The 14,367-nt window shown below is 34.2% G+C and overlaps 1 long non-coding RNA gene across 1 annotated transcript; it reads left to right on the forward strand.

Annotated features, from left to right (window-relative positions):
• Positions 1–6,366: 6,366 nt before the first annotated feature.
• LOC125675760 (uncharacterized) lies at positions 6,367–10,280 on the forward strand. The gene is made up of 3 exons (XR_008801966.1): positions 6,367–6,536; positions 8,598–8,681; positions 10,150–10,280. It is a non-coding gene; the product is annotated as an uncharacterized LOC125675760 (long non-coding RNA).
• Positions 10,281–14,367: the final 4,087 nt, after the last annotated feature.

Below are 14,367 nucleotides of genomic sequence, written 5' to 3' on the forward strand. Positions count from 1 at the left end.
ACCTCCTCTGGACCACAGGTGGGTGAGGATATCAAAACATATTTCAAATGGTTTGTAAGGGGAAGTTACATCCTATCGGTTGTGAAATTACAAAGGTCTGCTTTTCTTCTAGCTAATTTCATAAATCCTTAGAAACTCGACATGCATAGGAGTTTCATGAAAGAGTTTTTCTGGATTTTCATACCCTTCAAAATTGGACCTGTATGGGTTCTGATTAATATACACACACACATGTATAGGCTTCAAATGGAAGACAGAACAAAACAGATGGTGACAAAGAAAGGGAAGGTAGAAAGGTGACACAATACCATAAAACGTCTTTAGTGGATACTGTGCCGTTTGGGCATTGGATGACCTATCCCGATGCTCATTCTGTAAAATATTAAACATGATTTTCCTTAATGCAGAGGGTGTATTGATATAGTAGCTCATATGTTTTAGGATTTTTGTTCTCCTATACCCCCTCGGCTTCCCTTTAGCGGTACAATTTTCAAAATATCAGGCTGTCGTTTTGTATAAAGTTGAAGAACAAATGTTGTTGATAATTGGAAATCATATTTAAAAATATCACGTTTTATGGGCCAGGTCCTTAAATAAAGGGCCAACAAGAATCAAAAGTATTCTCTCATCATCTTAAAAACTGGAAATAATTTCATAGGCATTATCAGAGGAAAGTTAATTATTTTGACGTTCTGCAATTGCGAATGTCAGTCAATATACATGTATAATTATGTAATCAGTTATATATCCATAGGGATTTTGTAGGACACTTTGATTAATTTAGAATCGGACGGACGTCTTAAGCGTTGCTCGCCTTGGTTGTCTGATTGTCATTATTTTTTTCTCCAGCACTCTTTTGTCTGGGAGTGTTTTTAGAAACTACTACACTCCTACATTAAAAGTATCATTACGAAACAATTTTAGGATGATGGTACCATATATATCATTTGAACATGCAGATGTGTAGAACGAATGTCAATTTCTCTGAAAATGCATACACGTGCATTGGATACATTAATTTCGTAAACAGTCTAAGTTTTTTCAATGAAATCCTTTGATAATTATGTAGGTAGATATTGAGACCCTTAGCCGATTGACATGGTCAAAATTAATCTGCACACTCATGTAAGCGTGCATCATGTCGATTGGACAATGCAAAAACGTCTGTAACTTTGTTATAAGTAAAGCGATTAAATTAATATTCACAGCATAAGTAGATTGAACTCTTCAGAACTTTAAGTATTTTTGTACATTGTACTCCTTACCATTGGTTATCCAACACGTGAATGTACATGTGCTGAATTGTGATTGGACAATATATACACTATGTTGCAAACATTATGAAAGTCATACGGTAGGTATATGATGCAAATGTCTGTTAAATGACATCAATAAAAGTGCTGCTTCATACCAATGTTTGCGAAAATACATGTGCATTGAAGTATGAAGGGTAAAAATAACGAATAGTGATCAATCACATACCTCCCACAAGCACTACAAAATAGATAGATGGGCAAACACAAACCCTTGTACACAACAGAGGTGGGACCAGGTGCCTAGGAGGAGTACGCATCCCCTTCCAATCGGTCACACCCGCCTTGAATCCTTATCTTGATCAGGTAAATGGATTTATCCGTAGTCATAATCAGTGTGCAAAGAACGATCTAACAATCGGTGTGTAACACGTCAGACAGTATTTGACTCAATGATAGGTTGTATTGACATACTAGATTGTTATAATGACCATATAATTTGTGAAATGCTGACTTTAAACGAGATTGTTGAACCCCGGAACCATCAACTTGTTTGTCAGTAGCTTGCCTCGATCTAAAAACTGACCAGTTGAGAGATATATAAACACCATATGCAAGTGATAATGGAATGTTGCTACAAAGATTTGAAAAGTTGACGATGGAGTAGATGAAATTGTAGCAGGTCTGACGTTCGTATAGTCTGTACTTCGCGTTGTCTTAGTTTTATTTTATTTTGATAGTGTCGACTCCGAAACGACCCAACTACACTATGATTTTAAACTTCAAAAATAAATTCAAATAGAAATGAAAATAAGATAAATAACACTTTACAAATTTATTACCAGTATGAATGTGACAAATACACACTCCTAAAGCCTAGAACTTAGCCTAGAATCTATCAAGAAATCTCCCAACCCAAAGGTAATATAATAATTTAGTAAGTAAAAAGGGACAAAGTAAACGAACAAAACATAATTCCAATATAGGAAGAATGGAAGGAGAAGAGTAGCTAGCAAGGCCAGCTGTCTCGCTTCGACTAATAGTAAGCTGCATGGCTTTATATAGCAAATTAGGCAATAGAAACTGTCATTAAAGTTATTGGCTAAAAGATCAAATGGGCGTGGTCAAATACAACGGGTGAATAACTTACATCGGGATTGAAATCCAGAAATAAAAGTAAAAGTAAAACCCAAACTACCACAAAATCATCCCGTTTGTCATAAAGTTGAGTTTTTAGTTTGCTTTAATATCTACTTTCTGAAGTATACAATAAGACCCTTAACCGATTTGCATAGCTAAAACAAGCAATCTCCCCGCGCATGCAAGTGTTTTCATTGTGATTAAATAATAGAAAAACGTCTGTAACTCTTCTATTAATAAACATGGGAAGATTTGTACAGCATAGGTAGATAATATAAACATCTATAAACGAATATAATTAAACAAAATGTAAACGCACATGTACATGCACTTGCATAATCTTGAGAACGTTTATTCTTTAATGTTGATGTTTCATCAAACGCTTTTGAAATGTGTGTTGTATATGTATTTAGGTACCCTTTACAATTTACTATGCTTTACACTACTGGCATGTACGTGTGCTGAATTATGATTGGACAATTTTGATATAGTCATCCCTTTCTTATATACACTATAAGAGGAAAACATTATGAAATTCATACTGTTGATTTAAAATACTAATGCCTTTTGTATGATATCAACAAAAGTCAATTTGAATGTTTACTGAATGATGTGGACCAAAGATGATAAATCCAATTTTTGTGCGCTTGAATGCGTGCGCGTTGTATTTTGTACCTCTTTCCTAGGGTATTGATCAGAACATTTTGAGATTTCGATGAAATGTTTTGGAATCTAGATTGCAGATATATCTTGGACTCTCTACTTAGTAGTATCGTCAAAGCTACTTACACTCATGCGCAAACAATTGAAATCTCTTTCACTTGGGTAATATTTGAATCACCTGTATATCTCTTATGGATGAGACAAATACATTAATATTGACATCCTAGGAGAATACTACAAAAAACTGAGAATGTAAGATGATTAATTATACCGAAGCACAATGGTTGTTTGGAATTGGAGGCGTTCGAGGAACATCCATAACGATCTCTGGTACCATCAGAACTACTTTTAAGTAAATTAAAATTGATCGGTGGATTCCGGGAAATATTATGGAGCCGTTAGCTGTTGATTTATTGTCCATTATATGGCCGTTAATCTTCATAATTGCTTTGTAGGTATGTGATTTGCATTTAATATTTCAACAAAATGTTTGCGAGCACTGTGATAATTGTTTTAAAAAAGATTTGTCCCAAAGAATTTCAGCTGCAGCTTTCGTTCCTGTCGTTATCGACCCTAACATATTCATACCTATGGGCTGTCTTTTAAATCTCTGGTCTCCATGTGGAATTGGAGATTGTTGTATGTGAGTTACCAGATAAAATGGCCACTGAGCTTGCAGAACACAGCAGGATTTCTTTGGCCTAAAACTTATAGAGCATTCCAATTTTGCTGACATTTTAGCATTTACTCCTTGTAGTGTCTTTGCCTGTGTTTCATTGAATATCAAACATTCATAGCCGGTACTGTTTATCTGTAAATAAACATCGTCACATAAAATTGACATGTGTTCCTGTGACCCTCTCCTCGACCAAAATACACAGTAGTAAACAGTCATAACGAGTTGATAATACTTTCAGGATTCTTCACAATCAATAGTTCATTCTCCCACTATTTATTTCCTCGTCCGTGTTTGCGCCAGACTTTCTGAATGAATACCCCTTCCCCTTGCTTTTTAGATCTCTTTGTTTTGCTTTTAAAACTTCTCGCACTTTTACGTGTTTCTAGCTTGAAATTATTTGAAAACCACATTTCATTTTTCGTAAATGTTTGTTAATGATACTCATGAATCTTCTTAGCATTTAAGGTTCTTGATCTAGTGCTTTACACTGTTTCTTTATATCGATGCTCACTTAAAATTTAAATGAATTGAAAAATATAAACAGATCAGACAGATGATATAATGATTAACAATAATGATAACATGAAATATACCCAACACTATATACTAACCAGAATTTATTGTAACGGAAACTATTGCAGAATAGTATCATTCAACAATGAATAAGATACAGAGGAATACTATATTTTAGCAATGCAACAGACTCCAGCATACATATATCCATGGACTGCTGTAAGTACAACACAATATTAGAGCTACAGTTTAAAGTAGAAACGTTCAGGTGAAATTATGCATAGATATCTTACAATAAGTACTACACCACCTAAACAAACTCTTGCTCAAAACGTCCTTATAGTTTGGCTGATGTTCTTTAGAATGAAAATAATTACGAAGTACAGAACTATGTATTGATCATTTTACCCCATATCCATCGTAAATTTTTACTTGCTCATATTCTAGATTCGATAGTCATAACGCAGCAAAGTTAAGGTTCCAGTGACAGTCACTATTAGTATTTTCTGTTTTATCTTTTGAACGGGTACTAGTTTTGACTACTTGGGATTTATTCATTACTAGATTTGATCTCATTCTTCATCAGATATATCACTATAACAGTTTAATTTCAGATCAAAATTAGTTCAACACCATGCACTTGAATCCCCTCAGATTCCAAATCCCAAATATCACTGAATACATAGTCTGTATCCTCGTCTGTAAAAAAATATGAGTACAGAATTTGTATCTTCACCGTATGTAACTTCTTTAGATTTGAGTAAAGAAAATGTTATCGATTGAATTAATTTTCCCCCTTTCATAAAATGAAAATATGGGCCTTTTTATAGACAATATCACTTTTGAATAAATGAATGGTTACAGTAAAATACTATATTTTTCATCTCACTGTGATAAGAGCGCTCTCATGTTGCATTTTAAGCATGTGAATAATTAGATGGTTTCTATCAGCATGGGGCTCACTTAAGAGGAAGTTTTAAGTAAGATGAATAACTTGATAGTTATGTAATGGATTAGTAACTTGATAGTGTTGAATAAATCAACGAAAACATTTCCACCGAGGGAAGAAAGCTTTCTCTGAACTATTCAAAAATATCGAGTTACTCATCCATTACATAGCCTCATTAGATTTTTAAGTTAGAGCATGAAGATGTTGATACATCCAAACAAATGGAAATGAAGTTTTAACCTTGGATTTTATGCATTATCAATCCTATGGTACATCTCAGACTGTGTTTTGAAGACCCGCATAGATTATACATTCTCATTGATTCCATTTTATCCATCATATCCAAACACATATTCTAAAATAAAATTCGTTATTTTTTAGATCTATACTATCTAAATGTTGCATGTAGATGAGGGTTCAACCCCGGGAAAATCGTTGTCAGCCTATGAAGTTAACCTCAACTACATGCACTATTGTTTCATATACTGAACGGTGAAGATAACGAACAGTGATCAATGTCATACCTCCTATAAGCAATAAAAATAGAGAGTTGGGCAAACAAGGACCCTTGGGCACACTAGAGGTGATATCAGTTGCCTAGGTGGAGTAAGCATCCCCTATCGACCGTTATATAAACAAAAAAGCAGAAAGACTTAAGTCCGTTGACATTTCATCAATCCCTGTCATAAGCTGTTTGTATATCAGTGCAGGTGTCCCTGTTTACTACCAACGCTCAAAAGACGTCGACAAACAATCTACAGCGAATCGTACGCGCATAAATTTGACACGTGATAAATTTCATAATATCACCTATTCCCAGATGATGTTATCCGTTGCTAGATACTATCGCCCAAGAGCGCATGTTTTCCATTCTCAGAGGAAATGTTTTTTCATGTGTTTTTGGCCAATCAGATTCGGATTTTTTTTATATGAAAGTATATTAATATACTTTATCTTTAGTCAGAATTCCTAGCCGTTGAAATTGCGTACTATATTTTTCTTTATCCATACGTGCATTATTTAACTACGACTCATTCAGGAAGAAATTACTCTCATTACAATTTTTAGAAATATAAAAGAACAATGGAAATTGAAATTTGTCTATGTATTTATAATGTGAACAATGTTACATTATGCAATATGAAAACCCCATCTATATATTCATCCGCACCATACATAATTTCCTTTATAGAAGACAGATACACAACCGTGGCTTGAGCTTTGATACGACATCTTCAACTGGTTTTAATGGAACTGTTATTCACTATGCACCTACCAATCTCACTGACAAAGAAATAATAACGGAGATCTTTATTCTAGACTCTGGAGGACAATATTTGTATGTTGACCAGACCTAGTATTTGTACATGTATACCACACAGTCAAATTTCTGTTCTCAACTTGAATAAATCATCTGCTATTAAACAAGGTGTTAATCTCCATTAAAAATGACAATAAATAACGATGGTCAATCTCATAAACCCTACAAAGAATACAAAATGGAGAAAAGAGCAAATAAGGGGGTTAGGTTCCCTACATACAGTGTTTATATATTTCAACTGATTCTATACGCAAGAGTTTGTCCTGCGTATGATCAGTTTTTAAATCGAGGCAGCCTACTTACAAATAAGTTGATGTGACAGGGTGTCTTGCAATCAGAATTTTGCTAATCCTAAGGTGATTATAACGATCAAGTTTACAGCATAAAATGCGGGTCAAATGCTGTCTGACATGTGTTATACCAATTGTTAGACTGTCTTTAGACACTGATTATGACTAACCTGTGGGTTGATAGGGGTTATAAGGAGAGTGTAATCAATTTTTAAAATGGTTGCTAATTTCAGATCGGTGCCAAAACGTCTAAAATCTAATGTTCTTTAGTGAGAAATTTTACGTAAATGCTTCAAGAGATCGAATTCATAATGTGTGCGCTGATAAGGGGTGATGATGAGGGATGCAATCAATTTTTTAAAAAATCAAGCTTTCTTAGCGGGAAAATTTTCCGTGCGAGTTTATGAAAGTGCTATAACAGATCCAATCCAAATTATTGATGTGATAGAGAGTCATTCGGAGGGGTGTAATCAAATTTCATATTTTTAAAATGATAACCATTTCAAGATGGCCACCAAAAACCTTCAAAACATCAACGTTGTCTGATTTCAAGCAATTTTTTTTATTCCTAGGGTACATGTAATTTGATAATCCTGGGTTCATTTTCAGCATAAACAATTTTTTGAAGCGCTATTTTCAAAATGTCAATCATGTACCGAAATATTTCAAAGTTTTAAAGTTTCTATGAACTTGGAGTTCTGTAGCAGTAAAATTCTCTCACAACATGAAAATTTTAAGTTTGCAAATATCAATAAATGACAGAAATCGTATGTTTGTTTCTGATATACCCTTTCCTGATTTTCTTGACATAAAGGTGCAGTCAAGATTCGCTTTACTACAGGCATACAAGGTTCTCAGTACATGTTTTCTGTAAAATGAAAAGAATATGCTGTTTTATTCTTTGTATATGTGTTACAGATTTAGGACAACAAATGTCACAAGGACATTTCACTTTGGAACCCCTACAGTCTTTGAAAAGGTATTAAATATTGAGGATATATATTATCGCACACATCGTTCATTCAAGTACCGTTGCCTTTCTTAATAAATATACATGTCTTTGATATGAAATGTCCACCATTTTAGGAACTTGACTTTTTCTGAAAATATCCCTTAAATCCTTGAATTTCGAAGAAACACAAAAACTATAGTGGGTATATTTAAGGTTTTGTCTTTTGTATTATAAATGACAGGAATGTTACACACGTGTCTTGATGGGAACAGTTGATCTGGCAAGTCTTAAGTTTCTGAAAACTAGTTTTGTACCCCATGGTAAGAGTACTTCGTGAAAGCTTTCATTAATGAACGGCGAAGATAACGAACAGTGATCAATCTCACAACTCCTATAATCAAAATAAAATAGATAGTTGGACCAACATGGACCCCTGTACACACCAGAGGTGGATCAGATGACTAGGAGGGGTAAGCGTCCCCTGTCGACCGGTCATACCCGCCGTGAACCCTATATCCTGATCAGAATTCATAAAATATCTATATGTTTGAGCCCCGTTTAACCCAATTATGAATTATTGACAGTTTTGTTTATATTCTTTTTACCTTCAAACATTATATTACTTTCCACTATGTCATTTAGATTGAGTTATTGATTTTCATATCTTAAAGTGACTATATTTTCTGAGCTAATTTTTCAAACATAGTGAAGATTAATTCGGGCTTTTAAAGTAGCACACTATTCTTGAAAATGCCATGCATGATCGAGGATTTAGTCTATTGCCATTATAAATCGGTCAATTGTTATCATTGTAAGGGCGTGAACTAGAAATTTTAGGCTGCCTTCCACTCTGGAACGTCGGACTTGATTACAGACACGGAACAGGCCACGGGATCGGGATGTACTTATGTGTTCATGAATGTAAGTTACTTTTTATGGGCAGATCACACTCAATGGAAAAATGTCGGTCTATTCTCCCTAGATGTTTTACAGCATGTAAAACTTATACAGGGCCAATCTTGATGCACCAGATGCGCATTGCGACAAATAATGTCTCTTCAGTGATGCTCAAGCCGAAATTTTGGAAATTCGAAATCACATGAACTTGGAAGAGCTAAAAGGGAAACTAGAGTGCCAAAAAAACTGGAGCCAAATTCGTCCAAGGATACGAGCTATGCATGCGGGAGATAATCCTTAATTTTGAAATGAATTTCTGAATTTTATCCAAGCAATTAAATTTGCATCCGTATTTTCAAGCTAGTAACAAAGTACCTAGCTACTGGGCTGTGGAGACTCTCGGAGACTAACAGACTAACATGTATAAGTAATCACACACACCTAACAATTCAAACTCACCAATTAAGAAGCCAAAAGGGTTGCATGCAAGGTGAAGATAACGAACAGTGATCAATCTCATAACTCCTACAAGCAATACAAAATAGATAGTTGAGCAAACACGGACCCCTGGACACACCAGAGGTGGGATCAGGTGCCTAGGAGGAGTAAGCATCCCCTGTTGACAGGTCACACCCGCCGTGAGCCCCATATCCTGATCAGGTAAACGGAGTTATCCGCAGTCAAAATAAGTGTGCCAAGAACGGCTTAACAATCGGTATGAAACACGTCAGACAGCATTTGACCCAATGCGAGGTTGTATTGACGAACTAGATCGTTATAACGACCATAGAATTTGCGAAATGCTGACTTCAATCGAGACTGTTGAAATCCCTGTACCATCAACTTGTTTGTAAGTAGCTTACCTCGATTTAAAAACTGACTATACCCAGAACAAGCTCTTGCATATCGAATCAGTTGAGATATATAAACACCATATGCAGGTGATAATGGAATATTGCTACATAAATGTGGGAAGTTGACGATGGAGAAGCTGAAATCATCCCGTTTGTCATACCTATGACTTTTCAACACTATACACGACCATTCCTTACGATAAATTAAAGACTAGACTTTTTGACATCATAGACAGTTGCTTCTTCAACAAAAACGGAAAACGGAAACATTCATATCTAGTGATCAGTCATTCAAAAACTTACTTTGTTAAACACCACTCTCATATTAGATATATGGGGGAAATCATGAATCCAACCATGTTGAATAGCTTAATGTTTTGTGATAGATGTGTTATGTACACATTTCTTTTAACATTCATGTATATATGTGTACCGATGTATTAAAAACAAACATAACGAGTCATATTGCTTCGTTTTGGTATTACCAATCGTACAGGTTTTTATTTTTGTTACCGTATTCGTGTATGATTAAAGAGCATAGAAACTAGAATGAATCATAAACAATATCAAGTTTCTAACCAATTTATTATCAAATCATGATTTGGTGTACATAAATCGACTTATTACTTTGTTTTCAGGTCCAGCGCGTATTGGTATGAATAGCAGACAACCTTGGTATGATTTGCCAATAGAAGAGGGTCAAATCTTTTTCTGATAGTATCTACATTCTTAAATCATTATCATCATGATAATGAAAGAATAAAGAATATATTGAAATTTTTATTTACTAGACATTTGTGTTTTTCGACAATGTCTTAGAGATTATCATGAAGTTATAATAAGAAATACACATTCACCAATGGTGTGTCAGCAGAAGGTCAATGTTGTTTTGTTGTATTTGTTTTTCGATGAAAACACTTACAATTAGAAAATATAGACATACAAAAGAAACGTGTAAGTTTTTTTTTTTTTTTGGTCCTATTAAACAAAGAAATAGGAAGACATGTGTAGGTTGTTTGTAGTATTGGTAATAGTAAAAAATGGAAAACTGCGGAGATATCTCTGTTTTGTGGGATGCATTGCTGCTCATTATATTCAACTTTTTTATGAGAGGTGAATATAACGAACAGTGATCAATCTCATAACTCATATAAGAAATACAAAATAGATAGTTGGGCAAACACGGACCCCTGGACACACCGGGGGTGGAATTAGGTGTCTAGGAGGAGTAAACATCCCCTGTCGACCGGTTACATCTACCGTGAACCCTATATCCCGCTTAGGTAAACGGAGTTATCCGTAGCCCAAGTCAGTGCGCCAAGAACAGCCTAACAATCGCTATGAAACACATCAGACAGCATTTGGCCGAATGATAGGTTGTATTGACGAACTAGATCGTTATAACGACCATAGCATTTGCGATGTATAATCGGATCTATCTGTTATGCAAATGACATAAGGGTTCCATCCAGTTTTTATCCACACAATATAAGCAACACAAACAAAGATTCCTAAATAGCTGAATTGCTGAAATTGCTAATACAGAGCTTTGTTAATATAAAGACGGGGGCTTTGGTATACGGTTACATAATATAATGGTGACAACAAAGTTCGATTTGAAGGTTTCGGTACATTTATATCTACACTGTCTATATAAAATTATTGATATGTAAATAACATTTTTTTGACAGTATGGAAGCAATGATATACTTAATTTTCTCTTTTAAGTTCACGTACAGTTTTTTTTAAAGAAACAGATCTACGAGTGTATACCTATGGACATATTTACATGTGGATTTCGTTTGCCGTACAAATTTCCTAATTCGGATTTTCTTAGATTCGAAACAATCACTATGGTGTTGTTCGAACCACACCTAATAACGTACAAAATGCTGACCAAGGACCAGGAATCGTATAATATATACATGTACATGTATATGTGTGAATCAATATTATGTTTTTAAATTAAACAACCGTTGGAGAAATCAACATCATAGACTGAATTACTACGGCATTGTTTTAAATTCGCAGATTTAGATGTTTGTTTTTAAATAGTTCATAGTTCATGATGCAAACAAAATATTCAAAGAAAGGTTACGAAAATACTTTAAATTTTAGTTTGTCAATGATAAAAAAGTAAACACCTGTAGTGTAGGAAACATATCAGGATTTCTTAGAACATCCATTAAGGTGGTTCACTACATCCAAAAATAAGTACAAATTGGTTTAATCATAAACGAGTTGATGATATATAATAAGTATGTATGCCAAAAAGGCGGAAAATATTTAAATTCGGATAAAAACATGATTTTAAAAAAACCCACTTATTTCAGCACATATGAACAAAAGACTCTGGGGGATTTTAACTCGATATTTGCGATTCACATGTGCAATGTTTTAATCACTGGGCTATGATGATAGAAAAACAAATCGATCGATACAAATAATTTCACAAAACATTGTGACGTAGTGTCATTAAGAGTGTACTGGGCTACCTTTATGTGACAGAAAAGAAATTCTAGTAATTTTCTTTGAAGACCGAGTGAATTAATAACTATCACAAAATAGTGCAGGATAGCAAAGGTACATTGTTGATAAAGAGTAACCGAGAGGCTTATGATTGGTTAGAAAGACGAACAAGGGAGATCACTCACAGTGTTAATGCAGCAACCGAAAGCTTTCATAATTTCCCAAATTCTGAATCTATGTTAACGATGTATATATCGTTATTTGTATTGCTCACAAATTGGCATGTTTTAAATTGGTGGACTTACAATATATCTGATAATTAATAATGATCCCTTTAGTTATAGTTGTACGTGGATTTCCTGTGTATGAGTGGATGTTTATTCTAACTTTTAAAACATGGTTGAATACGCAAAGACGTAAATTTGTATTTTGAATTTATGAGGTGTAATTGTAAATATTTACATTCCAATGTAGTATTTGTTCCTATTAAATGACATGTATAGTGCATCACATACTTTGAGTTTTATTCTAAAATAGCAATGAAAGTATTCTTATTCCTCTACATTCCTTATGAGAGTTTGGAGATTGAGCAAAGAGGAGGAGTAAGCATCTCCTGTCGACCGGCCACACCCTCCGTGAGACCTATATCTTGATCAGGTCAATGAAGCTATCCGTAGTCAAAATCAGTGTAACAAGAACGGCCTAGCAATCGGTATAAAGCACGTCAAACAGATTTAGAAGTATAGAAGTATATATGATTATTGTATAAAATACCAGTAAGATTGTCTTGGCATCCAATCGTGTGTCACAACCCGCATCTTTCACGGTTCTCCACAGTAATCATGGATTTCCGTCAGCTTTCCATATGTCACCATAACAAAATTTGAGAAGTATGTATTGTTTATACTTGTACACTTGTTACGTTTCAATTACAATATTTTAGAATAGATCGATGTAATTCCATAGACTACATGTACAAGATAAACACACATTCTGATAACAGATTACATGTAAAGTTCTATCATAAGAGTCAGCTTCACAATGTTGCAGTTCTATGGAGATAAATGTAAAATACGATTTCAAAAGAATGACATTATAATTAAATATAAACAATTTGTTTAAGCTAGGCATTTGATACGATTTCAAAATCCGAAATTTTATTAGCATGTAAAACTTATACGGTACCAATTTTGATGCACCAGATGCGCATTTCGACAAATAATGTCTCTTCAGTGATGCTCAATCGAAATGTTTGAAATCCGAAATAACTATGAAGTTTTAGATCTAAATATAGCCAAAAAACAGCGTGACAAACAAGTGGAGCCAAATATATCTTACACGCACGTACACACGCACGCACGCAAGCACGCACACACACACACACACACACACACACACACACACACACACACACACACACACACACACACACACACATACATACATACATACATATATATATATATATATATATATATATATATCGTGCGTTCACCGTTCGCTTACCGTGTGTTCACCGTTCGTTCACCGTTCAAGTGGGAAAGAAGAACGTTTCAGGGACTGTATATATATATATATATATATATATATATATATATATATATATATACATATATATAATCCAAATAGAAAGAGTTGATATCACACAGTCAAAATAATTCAATAAAAAAAGCTGGAAAATATACAGTTGCAAAATATATTTAAATCACTAGCGCTTTCTGGATTTTAACATCCATCCTCAGGTGAATACAAATTTTAAGTAATGAATACAAAGTTGTTTATCTTAGAGACGTCAATTGTGACGTCATGACGTCATGATATTCTTTGCGAGGAGGGAATAGATACATGACGTCATAATACAAAAGTTCGGGAAAGGTAACTTGGACAAAATAAGCATGAACATTTACATGAAAAAAGTTGATGAATTAAGAGGTTTAACAATCAGAATTTTTCACATATGCATTGATTAAAGTTTGTTTAGTTTAGGAAAAAACAGTTTAATGAAATCATTTTCTTTAGCAAGTCTCATGGACGTTGATTCTGTTTTAAGTTTATAAAATGGAAATACGCTGTAGTTGCCTCTAGCACAGGTGTCAACGTGTTCGCTGCATGGGGTATTTCTTGTACTGGGATCGTTAATTTGTTGGCGATGGACACGCATCCTCGCTGTTAGTTGTGTTCCAGAAAGCGCTAGTGATTTAAATATATTTTGGAACTGTATATTTTCCTGCTTTTTTTTATTGAATTATATATATATATATATATATATATATATATATATATATATATAACAGTTGGCTTTTGTGCCTAAGTGCATATTAGTTGAATACACTTTATACCATTGACCAATCTAAAGTACAATGAACTACACAATCATGCAATTCCAA

The sequence above is a fragment of the Ostrea edulis genome, chromosome 3 (assembly GCF_947568905.1).
Source record: "Ostrea edulis chromosome 3, xbOstEdul1.1, whole genome shotgun sequence".
Classification (NCBI taxonomy): domain Eukaryota; kingdom Metazoa; phylum Mollusca; class Bivalvia; order Ostreida; family Ostreidae; genus Ostrea; species Ostrea edulis.